Source organism: Microtus oregoni, unplaced genomic scaffold (assembly GCF_018167655.1).
Source record: "Microtus oregoni isolate MIOR12 unplaced genomic scaffold, Mior012 000049F_ref0000343, whole genome shotgun sequence".
In the NCBI taxonomy this organism is placed as follows: Eukaryota; Metazoa; Chordata; class Mammalia; order Rodentia; family Cricetidae; genus Microtus; species Microtus oregoni.
Genome location: NW_024543223.1, coordinates 12,035,359 through 12,060,058, shown reverse-complemented (window position 1 = coordinate 12,060,058; position 24,700 = coordinate 12,035,359).

The following is a 24,700-nucleotide window of genomic DNA, read 5'->3' as shown; positions in this document are numbered from 1 at the left end:
TAATTTTCTCCTGTTTCTTCTAAATTAGGATGATCAAGTCTTCTTTGTATATGACCAATGGTTTCTGGTGTTAAGATTTTGCTTTTTAGGTTGATGAATGAATTCTTGCATTGATGCCTACCCATTTCTTTCTCCAGTCAGTGCCAGCAGTGTCTTTGCCTCTTGGTCCAATCCTTGCAGTGGCTGTCTGTGTCTTTGGGAACTGTTCTTGGTCTGTTCTTTACTATTGCTGTCTGTGTCTCAAGGAGTAACTGAGGTCTCTCTTGGCCTGCTTTCTTGGTCTGCTCTCTTGGTTTGGTCTCTTGGTCTACTCTGTGTAGTCACAGCCTGTGCTTCAGAGTTCCTCTCTTGCTCCTCTCTCTTGGTCCTTTCTATAGGAAGATTGCCTGCTGACTGGCTAGAGAAGCTGAACTAGGTGGGGGAGGGGCCCAAGGTTGTGCCCCATTATGGAGGCCCTAGAGAGTGGCTAGTCTCACCGACTAAGTGGTCACTCACCTCTTGTTCCTCCCTGAGAATTTACAGCCTGTATCTCAGAGTTTCACTGAGGTCGCAGGACAGAGGAGTGTTTGGGGACAGAGTGGGATTTGTAACTTACAGGGTCCATCAGATAGGGTGTGAGCATTAGATCTGTCATTCTTTTATTTATATTCCTGCAATAATAGAATTTTATCACCTCAGTGCTACAAGAAGAACTTTTTTTCAGGAATATATACAAACATTTTTTGTAAGTCTCATAATGACAAAGTGAATTCCAATTATCTTAATTATTTCAAAGAAGTTACTCTTTCTTGGCTTAGCCATTTGGTTTATAAATTGAGTCTATGAGGACCCAAAACATGCTACCTTTTTCTAAGATATCATCATCATCTTTGTATTTGCACAATAGGACAATATCAATGATGTTTATTAGAACAATAGATGAATGGATTGTAAGAATAAGTTAATTTACTTTACATTGTCCAACAATCTTCAGTGTAAGATACATCTGATATGAATTCAAAAATGTTAACTGAGGAATCATCTCATCCAGTATTTTTTTTTGTTTATCTTTTTATTTTTTTATTTTTTTAATTAATTAATTTATTTATTAAAGATTTCTGCCTCCTCCCCACCACCGCCTCCCATTTCCCTCCCCCTCCCCCGATCAAGTCCCCCTCCCTCATTAGCTCAAAGAGCAATCAGGGTTCCCTGACCTGTGGGAAGTCCAAGGACCACCCACCTCCATCCAGGTCTAGTAAGGTGAGCATCCAAACTGCCTAGGCTCCCACAAAGCCAGTACGTGCAGTAGGATCAAAAACCCACTGCCATTGTTCTTGAGTTCTCACTAGTCCTCATTGTCCGCTATGTTCAGCAAGTCCGGTTTTATCCCATGCTGTTTCAGACCCAGGCCAGCTGGCCTTAGTGGGTTCCCGATAGAACATCCCCATTATCTCAGTGTGTGGGTGCACCCCTCGCGGTCCTGAGTTCCTTGCTCGTGCTCTCTCTCCTTCTGCTAATGATTTGGACCTTGAGATTTATGTCCGGTGCTCCAATGTGGGTCTCTGTCTCTGTCTCCTTTCATCACCTGATGAAGGTTAATATTCAGGAGGATTTCAATATGTTTGTCTTTGGATTCACCTTCTTATTTAGCTTCTCTAGGATCACGAATTATAGGCTCAATGTCCTTTATTTATGGCTAGAAACCAAATATGAGTGAGTACATCCCATGTTCCTCTCTTTGGGTCTGGCTTACCTCACTCAGGATAGTGTTTTCTATTTCCATCCATTTGTATGCAAAACGCAAGAAGTCCTTGTTTTTTACTGCTGAGTAGTACTCTAATATGTATATATTTCATACTTTCTTCATCCATTCTTCCATTGAAGGGCATCTAGGTTGTTTCCAGGTTCTGGTATTACAAACAATGCTGCTATGAACATAGTTGAGCATATACTTTTGTTGTATGATAGGGCATCTCAGGTATATTCCCAAGAGTGCTATTGCTGGGTCCAGGGGTAGGTTGATCCCGAATTTCCTGAGAAACCGCCACACTGCTTTCCAGAGTGGTTGAACAAGTTTGCATTCCAACCAGCAATGGATAAATGTACCCCTTTCTCCACAACCTATCCAGCAAAGGATATCATTGGTGTTTTTGATTTTAGCCATTCTGACAGGTGTAAGATGGTATCTTAAAGTTGTCTTGATTTGCATTTCCCTGATTGCTAAGGAAGTTGAGCATGACTCATCCAGTATTATGGTTTATCACTTTTGGTAGAGTTATTACATTCTTATGAAGACCAATGAACAGCTATGTCCTTTTGGCCGTGTATGTCTATGGAAGTAGAAAGCATTCATGGTGAATTTTTCATTAAAAAATTACATTTTTAAACTGGCTGTGATGCTGCATTATTTTACCTTTCTGAGTTTGTGTTCAGTCTTGTCTGCAGAAAAATCTCAAGGTCAATTAGGGCTACAGACTGAGACCCTGTTCTCAATATAAAAAAGTAAAGAAGAGAAATTAATGTTTATAAAATTAATATATAAAACATTTATATGTAACATTTATAAAATATATAACATAATTTATAAGAAATGTTATATATTAAAATATATATATATATATATGTATAATGGGATTCAGGAACATTGTAGACAATTTCATATATGTCTTGACCTTCATGTTCCTGATAACTTTTTAAAACTGCTATGATAAGCCCTACTTTATAAATAAAAAATTAAAAATCATAAACCTTAAAAGACCTGGATGAGGCAGAAATCTGGCTGGGATCATAAAGTTCTTTGTTAGAGGCTGTTAAATTATTCTCCATTAAGCAGTGTTATATATGTTAAGCTATTTGGTGCAGAGACTAGAGCTAGACACTCAGAGAGAGCATTTCTAAACTTATAATTTATTTTAGTCTTATTGAGATCAGAGTTTGCAGCCAAGTAATAATGCCTTGCCTAGATCCAACTGACAACCTTTCTTGAGAAGGTCTGACTGAAGGACAGCTCCTTCATCTCTGTGTTTCTTTAGCTTTTCCAGTCTAAACATTGAGAAAATTTCCAGGCAGTTCTGGCACACACCTTTATTCCCAGCACTTCGAAGGCAGAGTCAGCGGATTTCTTTAAGTTCAAGGCCATGCTGGTCTATAGAGCAAGCTCTGGGACAGCCAGAAGAGCTACACAAAGAAACCTTGTCATGAAAAAATTAAAAAAAGAGAGAAACTACCATAGGGATAGATTATACTATAACTTAATATTTACTGATGATGCTCAGGCCGTGTGAAAAGACAGAAGGTTCAATTATTATTAGACATTAAACAATATCTGAATAACTATGTCCTCATCCTGAAAACAGAGCAGTTGTTTAGTATCCTTAATTTGGGGGAAAGGCGGTCATTAGCACCGTTCTTGAAGGGTGAGTCCTATTGAAGTCTCTGTGGAAAAACTGGTTGACTATAAATCTCCGGAATACTCATTCCTTTGTCAAACAGCTATTCTAAACAACTGCTCTGTTTTCAGGAGAGTGATATTTGATACTCATTTGAGAAGTATCCCTAATTTTGAGGGAGGGTGGTCATCAGCACCGTTCTTGAAGGGTGAGTCCTGTTGAAGTCTCTGTGGAAAAACTGGTTGACTATAAATATTTCAATATGGAGCCCAAAGCATATGATGGTGTGCAGTCATAGAAAGCAGGGAATAATCACTACCAACTTACAACGGTTTGGGATAGGGGGACTCATCACATGTAGACAGCACAGTCCTGTTCTTTCATGTGCAGTTTGCAGTCAGCAGAGTTCTAAGTGGTGAAAAAGTGGTAGTAGCACACGGCTAGTAAGCAAAATGGATTCCTAACTGTGTTCTGGACTGTACTTTATCTCACCGAGAGAATTACATTCGTCTATCCTTAGCTGGGATTCATTTTCCTGTAGTTTCATCCAACTGCAAACAACTAGGGTCTGAAAATATTAAATATAATATTTCCAAAAAATTAAATGACATCTTTTATAACCTTGTTGTTACGATTGTTTCATTGCATTATTAGTTATTGTTGTTCATCTCTGACTGGTGTTATTTTCAAAAGTATATATAATACTCTTGTGTAGAGAAAGCTATATTTGAAAAGCCAGAGAAATGTGAAAGGGAACAGGTCACTTTCAGAGAATGTCTTGGTACTCGAGTGTTCCAATACAGTATAAAGAAATCAGAGGGGCTGGAGAGATAGCTTAGCCTTAACAGACTTAGGATCATATTTACAAGAACAAGAACTCTGTTTCCAGCACAGAAGACTATATCTCTAGATCTTTTTTCTTGACTCTATGACACCTCTATGATAAACTTAAATAAATGTAAAAGAAAAAAGAAAACAGTGGCTTCTTCCCAAACAAATGAGCATGGGCAATCTAAAATAGTTTTGACTTGGTAATGCAGAGCTGAAATCCAATAAATCCAGCCTCTATCCAGAGTGAAACGTTGGCCAACCAGAACATTGGCTCATTTGCCTAGTGGAAATTGAATATAGAGAATCACAATTTCAATGAGGGTGTCTTCAAAAGTTAGTACAGCCTTTTGCTGTTGTTACTGCATCATGCCTGGCATGCCAATTCCTTACTTCTGTAAATTTACCCTTCTACACTGCTTTGACATGGGTGAACTGTCTACCACCCCCCTCATCACAGTTTGGTATTTTCTATGCCAAGGATCAATTGCATATTTGGGGAGAATGAACTAAGTTGCTATGTAGCTTGAGACCAAGGATCAGAAGAAATTCATTAAATTATTTCCCAATAACTTAATCACATCCCAGATTTCTGCTAGTTATCCCATTGAGTAATCCTTACTCTATAGGGCAAATTTTGAGAGAAGCAGAAACATCACACTGTTCTTCCTAGAGATCAACCCTTTTGCACAATATTGTCTTTTTGCAATTTCAGTTTTCTGTAATTCCAGTGACATCAGCAAGGTGGTTTCCTACCTTTTGGCGTATTCTGTAGCTTTAAGTCTGTCTCCATCCTACGGTTCCACACCTATGTGCTAGCCTTCTGTGGCTAGCAGGAATAAAACCTGCTGGCCATAAGTAAATCATAGTCTGGTGGAGCAGAAAGGCAATGAGCAGGTATTTGTTTAAAATGATGTGAGTAGAGTATTAAATAGTATTGGATGTAAGAAATAAATATGACTAAATTAAGTTTCACTGAGTAGTCAAGATTTATTTGAAACTGATGAAGCAAAAGTTAGTTGTAGAGATTCTTGATTGTTTGCATTGTGACTAGAGCCTTGGACCTTAAGGCTTCTAGGTCCAAATGCTCACTTGCATTGAGAAACTGGCATCGTGTGTAGAGAAATGGAAAGTGAATTCATTTAGAGTCTCTTTCTTTCTTTCTTTCTTTCTTTCCAAATTGAGGAGGCTTTGTCTGTCTGCATATAACATAAGAAAAGAAGAAGCAAAACCGTAAAAAGATGAAAGTGCTGGTCATAAACCCTGGTGAAGGTTTATTCTGAAACTGGGGTCTTAAGAATGGTTTACCTTCATCCAAACATGGAGTTTCCTGGAAAAACCTACACCTGAGGTCTCCTTACAGTATTCAAGAGAAAAAGAAAGCAATGTGACAGGAGAATGGTTACATGTTGTCTTGGCAGACAATGGAAAGCTAATGTGGGTAAGGAGCAATGAGCAAGGAAGAACTAGGCAGAAATAGTGCAAAGGAAGGATGATCGATTTAAGATACTTACATGTGTGGAAATAAAACAAAGACTCCCTGTAATGTGCAATTATATACTCATATTGAAAGACCCCACCTAGTGGGAGACTCTCACTCAAGTCTCAGGATAACATGACCCCCCAGGAACTCACGAGAGACCATCCTCGCTACAATCACACAAGGTTTATTAACAGGACAAGGATAGAGAGTTCAACCCTGAGTAGCTGTGAGGAGGTATTTAAGGGAAGAAACAACAATCCAATAACCCAAAGAGGGTAGGGAGGGTATCATTGGAAAATTCTAAAAATACCAGTGATAATCACAAGGGGGTAACTCCTTGTTTCTCAAAATTACTCTCAAGATTATAATCTACCTTTATGGTCAGCTAGTTCCTGGAACAGTCACTGAACCAGCTAACCTAGATTTTTGGTTCTTCTCTCCCTGCTAGATTTTTTTGGCTCTACTCTTTCTGCTAGAGGGGTCTGAATTTATCTGGGTCTTCCAATACAAATACATATTATATAATATATTAAGATATATTATATTTCTAACGCATATAAATACATATAATATATTTTAATATAAAATACATTTTGATAAATGCTTTTAAAAGTGCATCATTCTAAAAATAAAACAAAAACAGCAAAGACTTAAGAAACAAGAAAGGGGAAGAAGTGTAGACTGTATTCTACAGGGTAAAAAATCCTCATCTACATCTGTATTGTGTTGATCCTGACTTATAGACTGATGGTGTGAACCAAGAGAAAGAATATCCAGCTAAACTTGGGCAATTTGAAGTAAAAATTTCTGTATCCTGTTATGTGATAGCTGACGAAGTTTTACATAACCCATAGCCCAGCAGTACTTTCTGTCTGTACCTTGTGTGCCTGACTGGAAGTTCTCAGAGAAAAAACAAGACCCGTGTTGTCAGGACACACAGAGACTTGAGTGTGTTCCACCTTGTCTGAAGGTCAGAGAGTTTGAGCTTTTTTTTCTTCTTTCGAAGTTGTTGACACAGGTGTGGCTACAAAAAAAGATATCCAGATCCCTGACCCAGGGCGTGGTTACTTGGTGTTTTGGACATTAAGATGGCCCATAAAGATGGATCCACTCCATCCTGACCTCATGTCAGAGAATTCAAGTTTACTCCTGTGCTCCTTTATTTAAAATAGGAGGTTTGACATAGGGAGTGGCTGCCTACAGGGTATTTGGTCTAGGGTGTGTTCACTGCATATCCTGCCCCAAATATCAAATACCTTTACTCAAGAAATAATGGCTTGATGTCTCAAGTATTGAACAAGTAACTGTCTGGTTGTCTTTTGCCTCCCTCCTTTTTGTTTGGGGATATAAAAGTGTATGGAAAATAAACGTGGGCGAATTTAGCATTCAGTATTTCCTGAGTTGGCCTCCCGGTACTAGCCTATGTCTCTGTGTTTCTTTCATATCTCTGTTTCTCCTACCTAATCCTCACGTCCCTGCCCTGGAATGTACATCCGATCATGTTGTGGCTAGGACCGCAGCAGAAGTCACCCCAAATGGTGGCTTACAACACCACATTAAAGATGCTGCAAGGCCAGCTGAATGATTATAACTTGGTGATTACCGTGTGTGGGAACGTTGCAGATGCAAAGTTATTGCTGCTAAGTTTAGACCCTTTAATAGTCACTTGTTAGCCATGCCCACAAATGCCTTTTGGGATGTTCTGACAGGCATAAACCTGGCAGCTGAGAATGCCATCAGATAGCATCTGAAAGCTATAGAGGAAGATTTCAATGCCTTGCTCTAACTGCATTCCTGGCGTTTCTTCCAATGTAGTTGACGTGTCTTGATTTATGACCATCTTTTGTCATATAGCTATACAAATTTCACAAACTGTTACTGCATTGAAACGCAGAATGTGAGGTGACCTGAATCTGAGTTCCCAGGTCATGACCACTCACATTAGCCTCCAGAATAAACTATATCTTCCTTCTGCCTTTTAGGCGAAAGCTATCTTTGCGTCAATGCCCTTGCTTGTTTTAGCGCCTGTTACAGGAATTCCTCCCCACCCCCGCCATCGAACTCCATTTTCTGTGTTTCATTAATGCAATGTCTTCTTTTTTGTCTGCAGAGTCTTACTATAAGGAGTAAGAAAGGTGTTTGCAGGCCTGGCAGCTGTTTGACAGGTCTGGCTCTGGGACATTGGCTATCGTGCTTGTACTCTCCACACCTGTGCATTAACCATTAAAACAAGCGCCTAATTGTGCTTCCTCCATTCTGTCCTACGAATTAAACACTTTCATGTTCATTCAGTGACATCATGGTAATTAGTAACTGACATGTAGTGGGCTTTGAATCAATATAACTCATGGATTAGTTTTCTCCTCATTAGTATTCTTTACAAGGAAGGATGCTCGATGATCTATGTGAAGAATGTTTTTCCATTCTCTACAGCCACCCTGGAGTCAACAATGTCCTCAGTTCACCCTGGTTGGAGGATTACTGCTTGCTAACTCAAAACTATTTTCAGACTTGCTGTGAGGAAGGATCGAGTAATATCACAGGCTGAGCTGGGAGACTGCAGGGAAGACATCCTGATGGGGATTATTCATGAGGTGTGCATAATCAGGGTCTGCAGGCAGAGATAGGGAAGGCTGGAAGCTGTTCAATTACAAAGCTGCACAGTGAGGCGGGCCCTGCTCAGGACATCTGGCAATGATCTGCAGCTGGAAGTGGGGGATCCTTGGGGCTGCTGGTCACCTATTGAGGGGCTGGCAGAGAATGCTGTTTGGGGTTGAGAAGCACTGTGGGAAATGATAGCAGGAAATTGAAAAGGTTTTAATGGAAAGAAATGACTTGCTATGTTCTCATAAGTTGAATAGAAACTTTTTCGAGATTCCTAAATGATGTAGCCAAGCAGTAAATCCAAATGATATTGGGAAGAAAATTACACAATTCGGGCTTCTCCCTGTATTTTTAAGAAGGTCTGGAGGTTTGGGTGGGTCAGTAGAGTGTGATTTTTTAATTTTTTCAAGTAACTTATTCATTCATTTATAATCACACAGACACACTCTGACCAAAGTCCCCTCTTTCCTCCATTAACCTTTCTTATATTCCTTGTCTCTAACAAGACAATCTCTTCTTTCTAAGTCTTCTATTTTCACGAATTATTTCCATGACTCGTGGCATTAAATGAGAGCTGCTCATATGATCTTATTTGCTTGTGGGGGTTATTTGTTTAAGAGGAGAAATGTGCCTGGTGAGGCTATTGAGGAATATGACTTCCCTTCTTCATGCGACTTTTAACTACCTGTAGCTAGAAGACTAGGACCTGATTTTCCTCTCCCCATCCACAAGACGACACTGATGGACCCATAACTCAGTGTCATAGTTCTTTCTTATTTTTAAGGTAATGTGACGTGAAACAAGAATTTATATTCACACAGTAAATGATAGGCATTCTTTCCATTACGTAGTCTGTGTGTTACCACTGTGAGCAGTTTGGTGTTTTCATGTTCATTTACTTAACAGGAAAATTCAATGGACTTGACGCTTGTGAAGGAGGTTCCTGATGCTCCTACAACCTTGTTCTGCCAAGCTTCATGTATTTCACAGAATTCTGCTCACAGTAAACTTAGTCACTTGATTAAATCTCATTTTGTTTTTATGACTCGTGGAATAATGAGTGTTTTCAAAGTAAAGTCATTATTACCTTTTGAAAGGAATTTCCTTGCAAAACAAATTGACAAGAATATAACCTTGGGATAAGAAATCAGAAATCTCAGCTAATTCAGATGTGATCCTGTAAGTCACATGACTGCAAATGCCTGTCATGGTTTGCACACTTGTAAATAAACTCATGTGTGTATTACCTGCAGTTTGTATCAAACATGGTGAATAAGTTTTATCAATAAAATTACTCAAAAGGAGAAAATTTAACAATTGTAAACTGGTAATATATCACTGAGCCATTCCTTCGTTATACCACCCTCCACTGCTGCATATTGTAGTGCTTCAGATTTGAGATGCTGTAAACAGTGCTGTGCCTTACAATGCTGGGAGCTAGTGCTCCTATCATTTCCTTAGAACAGAGTCTTGTAAGGACATAAATTCCTCCAAGAGTATAACGATTTTCAAAACATGCCCACAAGCACAGTTAGATGACTATCGTGTTATTTAGATGGAGCTATACATATATACAATCAAGCTACTTTATTGAATGTTTGTTTAAAAGTTTAATACCTCCTACCAAGTTCTGTGTAGTGTGTGTGTGTGTGTGGGGGGGGGGGGGTTTCTAGGTTCCTTTCCTCACCAAGTCCAACATGAGTCACAGTAACTTTTGAAACAGCTGTGAGTTTGGTAGAGAAAACCTGCCACACTTTCCTCCTTTTCATTTCTTTCTGTTACATTGGTTAGACTAAGTATTGTTCTTGGATTTATTAGCCATTTTTCTTCCTTTTTATTGATCTGATAAAGTCTTCTTGAGGTTTAGTGTTTTTATACTTGATTTGTGAAAGCTATTTGAACATTAATGATATGATATGTGCTTCTGTGGCAAATATTCTATGGGGTTGTTTCATTTCAATTTTGTACTTAGTGTTAATACGCATGCATTTGAAGCCCTCACAAACCTCCCTCTGTAGTTTCCCCCAGAGTTCAAAAGACTCTCATGATGTGGGATTCCCCTCTGTATACTGTAAATATGTTTTATTGCCATTGGTTAATAAAGAAGTTGTTTTAAGTCAATGGCTTAATAAAATATAGCCAGGCTAGAAAAGATATATAGAGAGTCAGGGAGATGCCATGTAGACACCACAGGAGACAGATGCTGGACAGAGCCTTACCAGTACGCTACAACCATGTGGCAATACACAGATGAATAGAAATGGGTTAATTTAACATGTAAGAGCTAGCTAAAAATATACTTAAGCTATAAAACAAACAGTATTGTAATTAATACAGTTTCTGTGTGATTATTTTGGGTCTGGGGAGCAGGAAATGAAACAGCAATCTCTGTCAACATTCTCCTTCCCAGATCTCTTCAGGTCTTACCTCTATACCCCAATCCTTCTCTGATGCATGTTTTGCATATGGCAATGAGATGGGGAGCCCAGTCTGTAGAGGAAATGGGACTATACTGTGAAAGAAGAACAATTGGCTGAAAGGGTCTGAAGTAAACTCACTTCTCCAAACTGATCCCTTGTTGACTGATTGCTGTAACTTCATCTTTTTGTTCATTCCTAGGCTTTCACTACTTCACCAATGTTGAGGCAGGCAAGGTACGCATCCTCAAATTAATATCTGATTTCTCTCTTCAGTTGAAATCTGTCTAAACATCTTTATCAATACCTGATTTTTTGACAAAAAAGAAAAAATATCAAATGGGAAACAAGAAATCATATATAACAAGTGGTGCTGGCATAACTGGATATCAACATGTAGAAGAATGAAAACAGACCCATATCTATCACCATGCACAAAACTCAAGTCCAGACGGATCAAAGACCTTAACATAAAGCCAGCCATACTGAACCTTATAGAAGAGAAAGTGGGAAGTACACTTGAACACATTGGAGCAGGAGACGACTTTCTAAATATTACCCCAACAGCACAGACACTGAGAGAAACATTAATAAATGGGACTTGCTATAATTGTAGAGCTTCTGTAAAGCAAAGAACACTGTCAACAAGACAAAACGACAGCCTATCGATTTCGAAAAGATCTTCATTAATCCCACATCAGGCAGAAGTCTAATCTCCAAAATATACAAAGAACTCAAGAAATTGGTCATCAAAAGAACAAATAATCCAATAAAAAATGGAGTACAGATTTAAACAGAGAACTCTCAACAGAGGAATATAAAATGGCTGAAAGACACTTAAGGAAATGCTCAACATCCTTAGTCACCAAAGAAATGCAAATCGAAACAACTCTGAGATTCCATCTTACCCCTATAAGAATGGCCAAGAACAAAAGCACTGATGACAACTTATGCTGGAGAGGTTGTGGTGTAAAGGGAACACTCCTGCATTGCTGGTGGGAATGCAAGCTGGCATAGCCTTTTTGGATGCTGGTGTGGGGATTTCTTAGAAAATTAAGAAACAACCTGCCTCATGTTCACAGCAGCATTTTTTTTGTCATAGCCAGAAGCTGGAAGCATCCTAAATGCCCCTCAACCAAACAATGGATATGGAAAATGTGGTATATTTACACAATGGAGTACTACACAGCAGAAAAAAATAATGACATCTTGAATTTTGCAGGAAAATGAATGGAAATAGAAAACATCATTTTGAGTGAGGTAATCCAGACACAGAAAGACAATTATCACATGTATTCACTCATAGATGGTTTTTAAACATAAAACAAAGAAAACCAGCCTACAAACCACAATCCCAGAGAACCTAGACAACAATGAGGAAACTAAGAGAGACATACATGGATCTAATCTACATGGGAAGTAGAAAAAGACAAGATCTCCTGAATAAATTGGGAGCATGGGGACCTTGGGAGAGGGTTGAAGGGGAGGGGAGAGATAGGGAAGGGAGCAGAGAAAAATGTAGAGTTCAATAAAAATCAATCAATCAAAAAAACAAAATGTCCAGCATAGCGTCCTGGCCCTAACTTCTCCTCTCTATTTTCAACTCTGCTCTTCCAGCTCGCCTCTCCTCATCTCCTCCTATCTAGATTCTTGCTTTAACTCCACGTGACCTTGCTTATTATGGTCCCATTCTACACAAAATGTTCTTTTACTTTTTTCCATATTCAGAACTAAACCAAATAGCACCTTTCCCAGAATGCAGTTCTGTAAACCTAGCCAATGACAAGCACTCAGTCCTTTCAATTTGAAAAAAAAAAAAACATATGATGAACTGTTGTCTTTTAAAATATCATACTGAAATTAGTGTGTGTGTGTGTGTGTGTGTGTGTGTGTGCGCGTATGTGCTCCCCTCCCACATTAGACCATAAATATCTCAGTGTCATAGCCTCTGGCTTTTTTTCTCCTGTATGCCTGGCCCCAGCATGTATACAGCCCACACCATGCTTTAGTTGCTCAACAGTGTGCATCAGCCAAGATTGCAACCCATGTGATATCTACCAGAGGTTCTTTCAAGACCCTCAAGCATCATTTTCTTCTGTAAAATGAGATATGAGACTGAAAGCTGAAATCTTACTGAAAGCAGTTTTGTAACAAGGAAGGGTTTCGTAAGGATGTCTACATGTGTCCCCACATTTGAATATATGTGCACATGACTGCAGCTCTTTTAATAGTTAATTATTGTTATAGAAAAGTGACATAGAATTGCAAAATCACAAAATTTTAGAATGTCAGATATACACTTGCCATTGATGTACTTTCAGGCAATGGTTGTTTGCAAATGATTCTCAGGTGCCCCTGGGTTCCTTCCTGATGGTTTTGGGGTCTTTCTAAGGAAGTGGTGTGGGTTCTCCTCGATGGTAATTCCTACCTGTGCTTATCTATTGCAAATTAACATTCAATCCAGTTTTCATGATTATTATTATCAGACATACTTTCAAAGATTCTGAGACCTCTCAAGTGCATGTTTCTGTGGTTATCCAGCTGGAACCCTGCTCACTTACATGGATTTTTGCAATCTCTTCCCGTTTGGTGGCTTGGCTTGTTAATTAGTACATTTTCACGAAACTGCTTAATAATACCTTGGGTAAAGATGATAGGATTGCCCTTTGCAGTGCTCTGGAGTTGCTGGCAACTGTTTTACTGGATGCTTGAGGAACCTGAACTAATTGAAAGTCAGAGAAATGAATCAAATCACTTCCTGCATCTCAGTGAAATGTCAAATTTCTTGTGACTTTCAGGACAACTGCCACTGCCCATCAAAAATATTTGCTTTAGTAAGAAAAAGAAACACACATAGACACAAACAATTTATACTAAATCACATGCTTAAAAACTTTCACAAAGTGAGTGTTCGTTGGTTAAGATGGCAATTAAATGTTAGACCCAAATAATTATTTCACAGGGCAAAAAGGATAATGTCATCTCACTTACAGGAAAGAGTCTCCCATAAACATGAACTTTTTTTGGTTATTCAATCTTCCCTTATTACCTTACTTGGTTCTTCAGAAATTACAACCAGACACAAAAATCTCTTTTTTGTCATGATAAAGTGGAGTAAATGAAGAGTAAATGACCAATTAAAATGCTGAGTTACATTTCCATTCACTATCTCTCATCCTCACTTGGTCCATCCTGTTTTGTTTCTTTGTTCATTGAGACAGGGCTCCATTTCGTAGACTTCTGGCCTGGAACTCACTATGTAGACCAAGCTGGCCTGGGAATCATGGAGATTCACTTGTATCTGCCTCTGAAGTGCTGGGATTAAAGGTATCCACCACCACACAAAGTAAGAACATTTCTTTTAATGCTTTTTAAAACAATATTGTTGGCAGCAACAATATTAAATATAGTTTTTGGTCCTGAACTCTACAGCACTACTTTATTCTTCTATCTGTTGATGGGGACTCGAGAACATACATTAAAGGCAAGAAGTTGGAGACAGATACTCAGCTGTTTTCAAGTGTTTTCAAGCATCAATATTAATATTCGGCAATGATTGATAGACTTTGGAAACAGAGAGGGAATAGTTGGAAGTTGGATGAGGAGTTAAAAACATTGTTCAACAGAAGCAATAAGTTCCATTGTTCTACATAACAGGGATGGTAGTTCACATAGGCCTACTATAAGCTTAATAAACAACTAAGAGAATGAATAGCAAAGGCTCTACATACAAAATCAATCTTGACAGTAGAAAAATTACTTTGATATTTATCAAGACATAATATATACACATATTGAATTACCACACTGTACCTCATAATCATGTGTTAACTTTTTGTTCATATAAGGTGAAAAAGGAGATCAAAAAGAGTAAGAGATAAGATGAATATTATCAAAGTGTAGTATATTCATATATAAAATACTTTTCTCTGTGTTACAGTTGCATGTCAAAAATTGAAAATAAACAAGAAAATAAAGATCTGTCTCAGTATATAGGAAGGAGAGAAAAGTAATTTAAGTCAAATCACTAGAGAGATGGATAGAATCAGAAGATGCAAATTTTTCATCCAATGGAAGTTGGAGCAATCTTTCCTGATGACAGTGGGCTCTCCTGAGGGTATCTTATCTGGGGAATATCATGGCTGCAACTTTCGAAGTATCTGGAATAGCACAGACCAGGATAAAGGAGATCTAGAAGTTTCAAAGGAACGAAGACTTCACTTTTGGTCTTCTGTCATAGAACACAGCAGAAAGTAAATTAACATTTGCTATAAAAGCTCAGGGAGAGGATGGGCACATTGTCCAACAGTAAAGTGCATGTGCTGCTCTTGCAAGGGACCCCAAATCAATCTCCAGCTTCCATATTGGGATATTTACCTCCTTTTGTAACACTAGCTCCAGGAGATCTAACACCTCTGGCTTCTGTGGAAACTAAGACTGGATATGCTATAATAGGAAGGAATTCCTTTCCCACAGACTTAATGATTTAAAGTCCAAGGTCAAAGCACAAGCATCTGCTGGCGCTCTTCTTGCTCCATTGCCACCTGGTAGATGGGGAGAGGTGGGAGATGGAAAGAGCAGGCAGATCTCCCTTATTTATAGGGGCCCCAAAACCACCCATTAGTGGCACCTTCAAGACCTAATCTTGTCTTAACAATCTCACCTCTTAAGGCTGTCAGAATGACAATAAAAATTCTGCATGAGTTTTAGAGACGATAAACCTTCAAGCCACAGTATGAAAACAAAACAATGTCATAATAAAAGACTCACAGAACTTAAAGCCACCAGGCATCAAATCACATCTATAAACTCCACAGAGTGAGACTTGCTAGGAATGAATCCTAGAAGCTCCCAGTTCAGTGGGATGCCTCTCCCTACCTCCTCCCACCTTATTAAACAGGAGATTGAAGTTTTACAAGCGCTGCAGTAAATGCAAGTCCTTGTAGTTCCCAGGACACTTGACAAGGAGATTCAGCTGTCATTATTTCACCCTGACTAGATGGTGTGGGGCAGGAGAGAAAAGGAGAGGAAGGATTTACCATTGCCCTTATTGTGGGGTATTTTTGACAATCTGTTTTAGGATGCTTCTAAAGTCACCACAGAAACATCTGCCAAACACTCTGCTTAGGACAAAGGTTCAGTGTGATTCTATGTGAAGCTGCAACAATAGCCTATTTTTCCAGACTGCAAAGTGTGTTCAGACCTCATTGGAAACTTAGGAAAGGAAAAAAAAACAACAACAACTAAAACCTATTTGGAGGTTGGTTGCATAAAAGCCAACAGCTGCTGCTTGTTTTTTTTAAAAAATAATATCTGCTTGAAAATGTCAAGGGCTTTTAAAATCTGCATCAATGAAGCAAACCATTGTCACACAACTTGTGAAAAGTCAAAACACTTTAGGGTAAAGTTAGAATTGATGTATTTCCTTTGCAGAGATGACATAAATGTAAAATCTCAGAGATCACAATCTAAAGTAATTTTGTGAGAACTGCCCAAGCCCAAATCTTCCAATTAAATTCACGTTCCAGAAGATAAAGTGTTAGCTGAATTACAGTGTCTAATTTGACAGATAAGGGTATCTCTTACCTTCATAAATATTGTATCAAGAAGTAAAATCAGACATTCTTCTACTCCTGATAATTCCATGGATATCAAGGAAAAGTGATTAATGTATTTTCAGTTTGGTTGAGGTATCCACATTCCATGATACTTTTTCTAGGAAAAGAAAAGAATGCTTTATATTTACAAGCATTTATTTTTATTTTTTGGAAATGAGCAATGGTTCCTGATGGATTTAAAATGAATATAAGGTCAGCTGTATATTTTCTTCTAGAACGTAAATTTAACCTGAAAAAAAAAAGGCTCTCAATGAATTCCATTTGCCATTGGTTTGATAGTTAGGGCTCCTGAAAAGTTGGTTTATGATTAGTCTGTGGACTTTGAGTTCTCAAAAACAAGCATCAACGTTCACAGGAAAGACTTCGATGAGCATAATGTATTTATAGCCCTGATGAAGTGTTGAGTGGTGTGCATAGCATTAAATTGGTTCTTCTGTTGGCAAGTGTGGTTAGCAATGGACAATGGAGTTTTTCACAAGAAAGATTCTCTTATTTAGTTACTATCAATAGAAACATTTGCTTGTCAACAGGAGTAACAGATGAGCTAAGAATCTTCTTCTGAACCTTCTTAGGCAGGCTACTTGTTTTTCCACCCCTGTGAAGATAAACTTACAGGAGAATCCTCCAGAACACATCTAGACCACAGTGCTGAACTGTGGTCTCCCTGATTCCCCATAGGATTAGTAAGGCTAAGCACTTAAGAAAGCAGAGGGAAGAAATGAAAGGAATTGCTTCAAGGTTGTCAACTTGCTCTATCCTGATTTACTGCAATGACCTAGACATGAGATCCTTCCTTAAGCTCAGAACAGCAGAAGCAAGGAAGTAGTCAAGGAGTCATAGACAGCTTTCAGAGGTCCAGGATCTCCCTGCACTAGGATCTAGAGAAACTTTTCTCCATCCTGACCCACAACTTCTCCAATGCTATAATCACTGAATGCCTTTGTTGTGCCATCCACTATGCCAAGGGATGTGGGATAATTATACCCTTTAGACTTTATATCCATGAAGTTTATATTACCAAGGAATGCATTATAACTGAGGAAGCTGAGGCACAGCGTAGTCAAGTACACACACACACACACACACACACACACACACACACACTTCTGATGGATGACAGATAGCAGGGCCAGAATTTTAATATTGGCAGAAGGACTTCACAGTACTCAGTTTTAATCAAAAACTCTATTGAATTAATTTATATTCTCATGACAATTGGCATGCACCTCTCAAGGCAAGAACTGAGTGATTTTCTGTATTTTGATTTCACCTTTTTTCTTCAAAATTTTAACCTATTATCATTACAAATAGAATTCACTATTGCATGAAATATTAGCTTAAGCAGAATGGGATACACAATACCGAATGTGTATTTTCTGAGCATCATTTTTTTGTCTTCAGCTTTATCCCTGGTCCCAGAGCAGGGATATACTTTAGCTTTTTTTTTTTTTGCTTTTGCTATACAGTATGAGCCCCTCTGTGCCTCTGGGTCCTCCTTTCCTCATGGTTATACATTCTATTGCCTCCCTTTTAAATAGACGTATTTATTTTCATTTTGCATATATGAATGTGTTCCTTTATGTATGTAATGCTGCACATGGGTGACTAATGTTTGTGGAGACGAGAAAGGGGCAGTAGATCCACTGGAACTGGAGCTATAGCCAGTTGTGAACTGCCATTGGTTATCATAGACTGAGCCCTTGTCCTCTGAAAGAGCAGAAAGCACCCTTAATAGCTGATTCATCTCTTCAGACACATCTTTTGATCCTACACCCTGGTTTTCCTTCATCCTTCTTCAGCACATGTACAGTGCCTGGCCCATGAGAATGATTGTGATTTTAACTAAAGAAAGCTAGATCATATGATTTCATTCTGTTTGTGGGAATGATATTTTCATTAACTATACTGGAAGGCCACGATAAAACTAAAATGAAATAACACATGTGATGGCATACAGAATGAAAATTGACACTAAAGAAAAGATACTCTTTTAAGATTATTTATGACAATTCCATCACTGATATTGACAGAAGAATATAATGGTTGTTGAGTAAAATTTCTTAATATATTTATAAAACATGTTTATTTTGCCTATTAGTCTGCTACATCTTGTTTCTAGTTAAGAAAATTAGAAATAAGGAACTTCTGGTCTGGCTTTTAAGTTATCACACTGAAGAATGATGGTAGAGCTAATACTCAGAGTGTGGAATGGGGATTGAGTGACTGGTATACACTAGGCTCCAGGCTCCGTATTAGTCACTCTAACACAGGACCTCACCAAAGCCACATTAAAATCCTGTGAAAAGAAGTGTCTTGATTGTATGTGTGAAGGAAGGCTTAAAGAAGCTAATGACTTACCCAAGTTCACACTTCTAAGTAGCACAATGAGGTTATAATCTGCATCTGTGTGTGTCAAAAACTTGGTACTTTCATACGACCAAATAGTACCAACACCTGTCCTTCTACCATACCCATACAACACAAAGATCACAGGTTCAGAAGGTTGGACCAGGAAGTGACTCACTGTGATGAGGAATGAATGCAGATTAAGGATGGAACTCAAAGTAGTTTATAAATAAAGGAGACATCATCATGGAATAAATCATCTGTTGAAGGGATAAGAGAGCAGGTGAATCTAGTAAAAATTCTAGAAACAAGGATATAAATTAAAATGCCATTACAACTGTTCCTTCACTTCCTAAGCCTGTGTTTGTTCTCTCATGGACTTTTAGTCCATTGCACTAAGGCCTGGGCCACAGACTACTGCCAGTTCCCAGGCAGGTTGGTATCTGTAAAAGAGTGCTGTATTAGAATCAAAGATCTTAAGTGTTTGCCCTGCAACAATGAGCTGAACCTAAAGAAATGGAGTTGAGCATTCTGCTGCACCACAGATGGAATGACAGAGCCTACTATAGCCACACCTCCTCTGCTCCAGAGAGCTCAGCATTTAGGAACTGAACAGGGCCTAGAAAGGAGGCCGAGACAAATAGAGAGAAAATCTCCCCAGGAGGCGAACACATTGAAGTGCCAAGGCTTCAAAGGTCATTTCTTTTTTTTTTTTTTAAGATTTATTTATTCATTTATTATGTGTACAGTGTTCTGTCTGCATGTGCATCTGCAGGCCAGAAGAGGGCACCAGATCTCATTACAGATGGTTGTGAGCCACCATGTGGTTGCTGGGAATTGAACTCAGGACCTCTGGAAGAACAGCCAGTGCTCTTAACAGCTGAGCCATCTCTCCAGCCTCAAAGGTCATTTCTTTCTCCCTGTAGAGTTACTTTTCCTCACCAGGGTTTAGTCTCCTAACCACCTGACTTCACTGTCTCATTTGCCTAGCTGGTAGGTAGAAGAGAAAGAAGCAAGCAAGCATTTGAACTTTACCTTTTTGTTGCAATTAGTGTTTAATTTAGGGATGCCTGGTTTGGGTTCACTAATCCAAATTTAAACTGTTCATATTCAATATAGAGTTGTCAGAATCACAAGGTCCTCATGTTTTATTTGAAGCAAGGAACACAAGATGTGTGGACTTATAATAACTTTATTTATCTGCAGAAAACTTCCATGCCAGAGTCAGTATATCTCAAAACTTTTGCACACGTGTTCTAGACAGATCCTGGGTTAGTCAAATCACATGACTTTAATATGCAGATTTCAAATCTTCTGGATCAGTATGTTAGAGTCATCTCTTAGGACTGGAGTTCAGCAAGGTGGAATATGATATCTATGAACAATCGAATTTATCATCCTTTGGTCTCATGTGGTAATGGCTCAGACATATTACTTGTGTCCTTTGTTGGTGTCCTACTTTGCTTTCTATTACTGTGAGAACACTGTTGCCAAAGCAACTTGAGAGGAAATGGTTTATTTGGCTTATCTGTCCAGGAACTGCAGAAGAGACCATGGAGAGACACTGTTTAGTGACTTGTTCTGCTATGACCATGTGTCTGTCGGTGGCACCACCTTCAATGGGCTCAGACCTCTAATAGCAATCAACAGCTGAAAAAATGCCCTACAGATTAGACTGGAGGCAATCTGATGGAGTCATTTTCTCAGCTGAGATTCCTCTTCCAAGATGAATCTAGCGAATATTAAACTGACGACAAAGTAACAAGGATAGCTGGTAAAATTTTTCTTAGAATCACCTTCCATATATTTCCATAGATATATATGGAAAGTGATTTCCATATATATACATATATATGTATGAATATATATGTGTAAAGTGTATATATACACATTATATATATGGAAAGGAAAAATGTTCAAAATTAATGCTCCATAATTATCATTTTAATATATATCATCTAGTGTTTTTGGTAGTATATATATATGCTATATGCATACACATATATGTATATATTGCAAAAATAGAGGATATATATTAAATGGTAATGATGGCGCATTAATATTGAAGGTTTTTCCTTTTTTGTAGTTGTTACTTATAAAGTATCTCAAAACAAGCCTTTTTTTAGTGTGTGTGAATATTATGTGTATGTGTGTTATGCGCAAGTGTAAGTGAAGGCTCAGGGTTTGCTAGGTTTCTTTTCTCAGTTTTTCTCCATCTTTATCTTTTTAGACATGATCTTCCTTGAACCAAAACTTCATCAGTTTAGATAGTCTGACTGACCACTGGGCTTTAGGGATCTACTTGTCTCTATTCTCTGCCAATCCTGAAGCTATAGCCAGGCCAATACACCTGATCTAAACTCAGATCTCTAGCTTGTACAGCAGACAGTGTTTCAACTGAGCCATACCCCTAGCCCAACAGACATTAATTTTGAAATAAAAGTGTAAATAAAACTGAATATTTTATGTTAAACTTATTTTTTATGGGTATGAAGGAAGCTTGACAATAAATGTCTCACTTCCTGGCTGCCCTGAGTATAGGAATGTATTGATATGCATGGAATTGGAAATTATTGCATTAAAGGATAAACTAGGCTGAGAAAGACAAATTTCATGTGGAATTTATATGTCAAGAAAAAGAATAAGACTTGAAACCAGAAGGTTATTGTTTAGGGCCAGCAAGAGGGTTTGTGATGAACAGACTAAGATAATGGGGTGCAGGTATGAAAAAAATCAAAGTACATGACATACATGCATAAGAAGGTCAAAAGAGCCATCATTCTGTACATTAAATGTCTGCTAATAAATAAAAGGATATCCAATTATGCAAATGACTGCTTCTCACTCTTTAACAAATGTGGAAAGCAGAGAACATCAAATAAGTTTGTCCTTAGTAAAAGTTCAAACTTAAATGCACCAGCAGGATGAGAAGCACGCTGAACATGTCTGTACTGATCTTTTTAGGAGGCATCTTCAAAAGAAGAGGATATTTGCAAAGATTCTGTTAGGAAGATTAGAGAAGGTGACTATGGAAAAAGGAGAGAGAAACATTCAAATAATCAGTCCTGTGAACCCTGGTCTTTAAACTTTCAGCCTCTAGAGCTATAAGAAAGTACATATTTGTTGTTCAAGCACAGCCTCTGGTGCTTTGTGAACAGCATCCCTAGACCAATCAACGAAGTAACCAAAATAGCACCTCTCTTAGTCAATGTTGAGGTAAATTAAGATAACATCTGAGAGTATATATATATGTGTATATATATATATATATATATATATATATATATATATATATATATATATATATATTCTTTTTGTGTTTTAGAGGCCAGAAAGTGTAAAACTAGATGCACACAAGTTTGGCGTCTGGTGAGGGCCTGACCTCCTCTTCAATTTTGGCAAGTTGGGTGCTGAATCTTCTGGAAGGAAGAGCTGCTTCCAATCTCATGGCAGAAGAACAAGAAGCCATCCCACCCCCAGAATTCCCCCTGTTCTGAAATACTCTAATTTGACATCATCTTCCAGAACTTCAGCTTTAATGGTTAAGTTTCCAACTCTCAAATTTGGGAATGGAGCCATTCAAACTGTCGCATAACTGTAACAGTGCTAGGAGAAAACATCTGCAGCATTGACTGCATCTTCTCAATGTCCTGAGCATCAATGTGCACAGACTTACATGACTTTTACTGCCCCTCTAACAGAAGGGTTAAATGAGATAGCATGGACAAGTGTGTGGGAAACTGCCTGCATCAAGCCAGTGCTCACCCAGAGCCAGGTGTGCTGATATAGACCTTTAGCTACAGATACTCAGGAAGCTGAAATAGAAGGATCACTGTGCTGTCCAGAATGGACCAAAGAATGAGAACCTGTCCCTGAGAGAGGGGGGGAGAGAGAGAGAGAGAGAGAGAGAGAGAGAGAGAGAGAGAGAGAGTTTTCAGAGAGTGTTTAGTAAGTACTGCATATGACTATTTTATAGCTCTATATATCAGAGAGCAGGCTGTAAAGGTCTATGGATCTAAAGTCACCTTGATGTATTTTCATGTGTGGAAAACTTAGCACTCTTATCTACTCCCTCTCCCCTGGCTCAGGCAGGAAAAGTCAGTGATTACCAGACTGAAGCACGATTAATAAAAACCTAGAGACAGAAATTGAGGTTCAGAAAAGCAAAGCAGCCAGCTACTGGCTCTTCTCTCAAACTCAGTCCAAAATGGCAATCCTTTCTCCAGGAATCTCAGAATGAGACTGTGTCTGAGAGCTGTCTTCTCCCATTGTATAATTTTCTCTAGGGTTGGGATTAAAGGCGTGTAGCACTGGGATCAAAGGCATGAGCCACCCAGTTTCTTTGACAACTAGTGTAGTTACTAGGGATAAAGTGATGTGTTACCACTGCCTGGTCTCTAAGACTGACCAGTGAAACTGTTTTATTCTCTGATCTTCAGTCAAGCGTTATTTATGAAATGCCACCACATGAGACAGGGCAAAAGGATGGAGATGGACATCAGCAGTGGACTTTGCAGTTCATAAGAAGATTCTAGGCCCAGAACAACACTGTGAGGGGCAGTCTGCGGAAAGACAGAAGATGTTACATTGGGGTTGAGTTAGAAGGGCACTGAATATATGCACGTTTATCCCATTCATACAAACATCCATCATTTCTCAGATGAGTACAGGTTATTGAAACAATTGCATTTATAAACACTCCAATAAACAGACGAATCACATTGTCTTTGCTGTTAATATAATAGAAGCATGAGGCAAGAACCCATGTCCTAAATGTAGTCTTCAGAATTTCACCCTCTGAGAAGCTCACCAGTGTGGAGAAGTCTCAATCTAACATTGTGTTTTAGGCATTTGTCAAGAGCATGATCGTTTGCTGAAGTTCAATACACAAGGGACTGGAAGTTGAAAATAGGAGTTGTTCAATAGCAGAATCTGATGACAAGGTGTGCATCTTACAGGAGCATCTTCATGGATGCTGGGAACCACCATCTGCTACTAGCAGATGCCACTATCATTAATCTGTCAGCACTGGCCAATTTATTCCTCACACCCTCTGCACACCTTGCAAGAAAACAATACTGTTTTTCTGGTGACTACTTTTCATTATGTCTAAGAGACTCACATTTTGTGTTTTTCTTCTGGCAATCACCATTTTGTCTTCCTCTAGTCACTATTTGAGTAGTCATTGCTTATACACCAATAGTAAGGTGTGCCTTCAAGCAAGTGGTATAGGTAGGGTGTGACAATGTGAACTTTCATGCAAGAGTCTAGGTCATTCATCTGGACCATGAATCATCTATGCTATTTACAAGAATGAATAGAGACACCCTCTCTTCTCCACCCTCTGTGGTGTGTGTGTCCGTCCATCCGTGTGTGCGTGTGTGTGTGTTTGTGTGTGTGTGTGTATGCAATGTAAAGCAGAGTGGCTCCTAAAAAGATATAGAAATGTAGAATGCGTTGGCTCACTTAAATTTAGGGCATGAAGAAAGAATCTGAAAAGTCCATTTAGGACTTGGGATGCTCACAGATGGACTCTGCCAATCCAGCATTCAGATTTAGCACAGAATGTGTAGTAAGGGCTCTTGTCCCATGAATACCTCCAGGGAATTCAATTGTATTTGCCTACTAATGAACTTCAGAGTGTGGAGCAAAGAGTCCTAGAGAAACACAGGCTTTCAAAGCTGGTGAGCAGTAAAACTGATGACTTGTGTATAGAGAGAAGGAATGTGAGCATGAGCTTGAGCGTCTATCATAGCCCCCTTGGTACTGAGAACCTGTTTGGCTGAGTTTTGGTGCAGATGACAGGGGTAGGAAGAAAGGGGTGGAATTCATGTGGCCAGGATGTAAAGTACTATTGTTGGGCCTCTGCAATATCATATATTTAACCCCAGTGTGAACTTGGTTACCTGTAGTGTCCTGTTGTTGGCAGTGGGATTCTGTTTGCGTGTTCATTGTGTTTTTCATGTGTGCACAGAACAGAGCAAAGATGATCTCACGCTCAGCCTTGAGTTTCATTTCACTCTAAATGTATAGTGA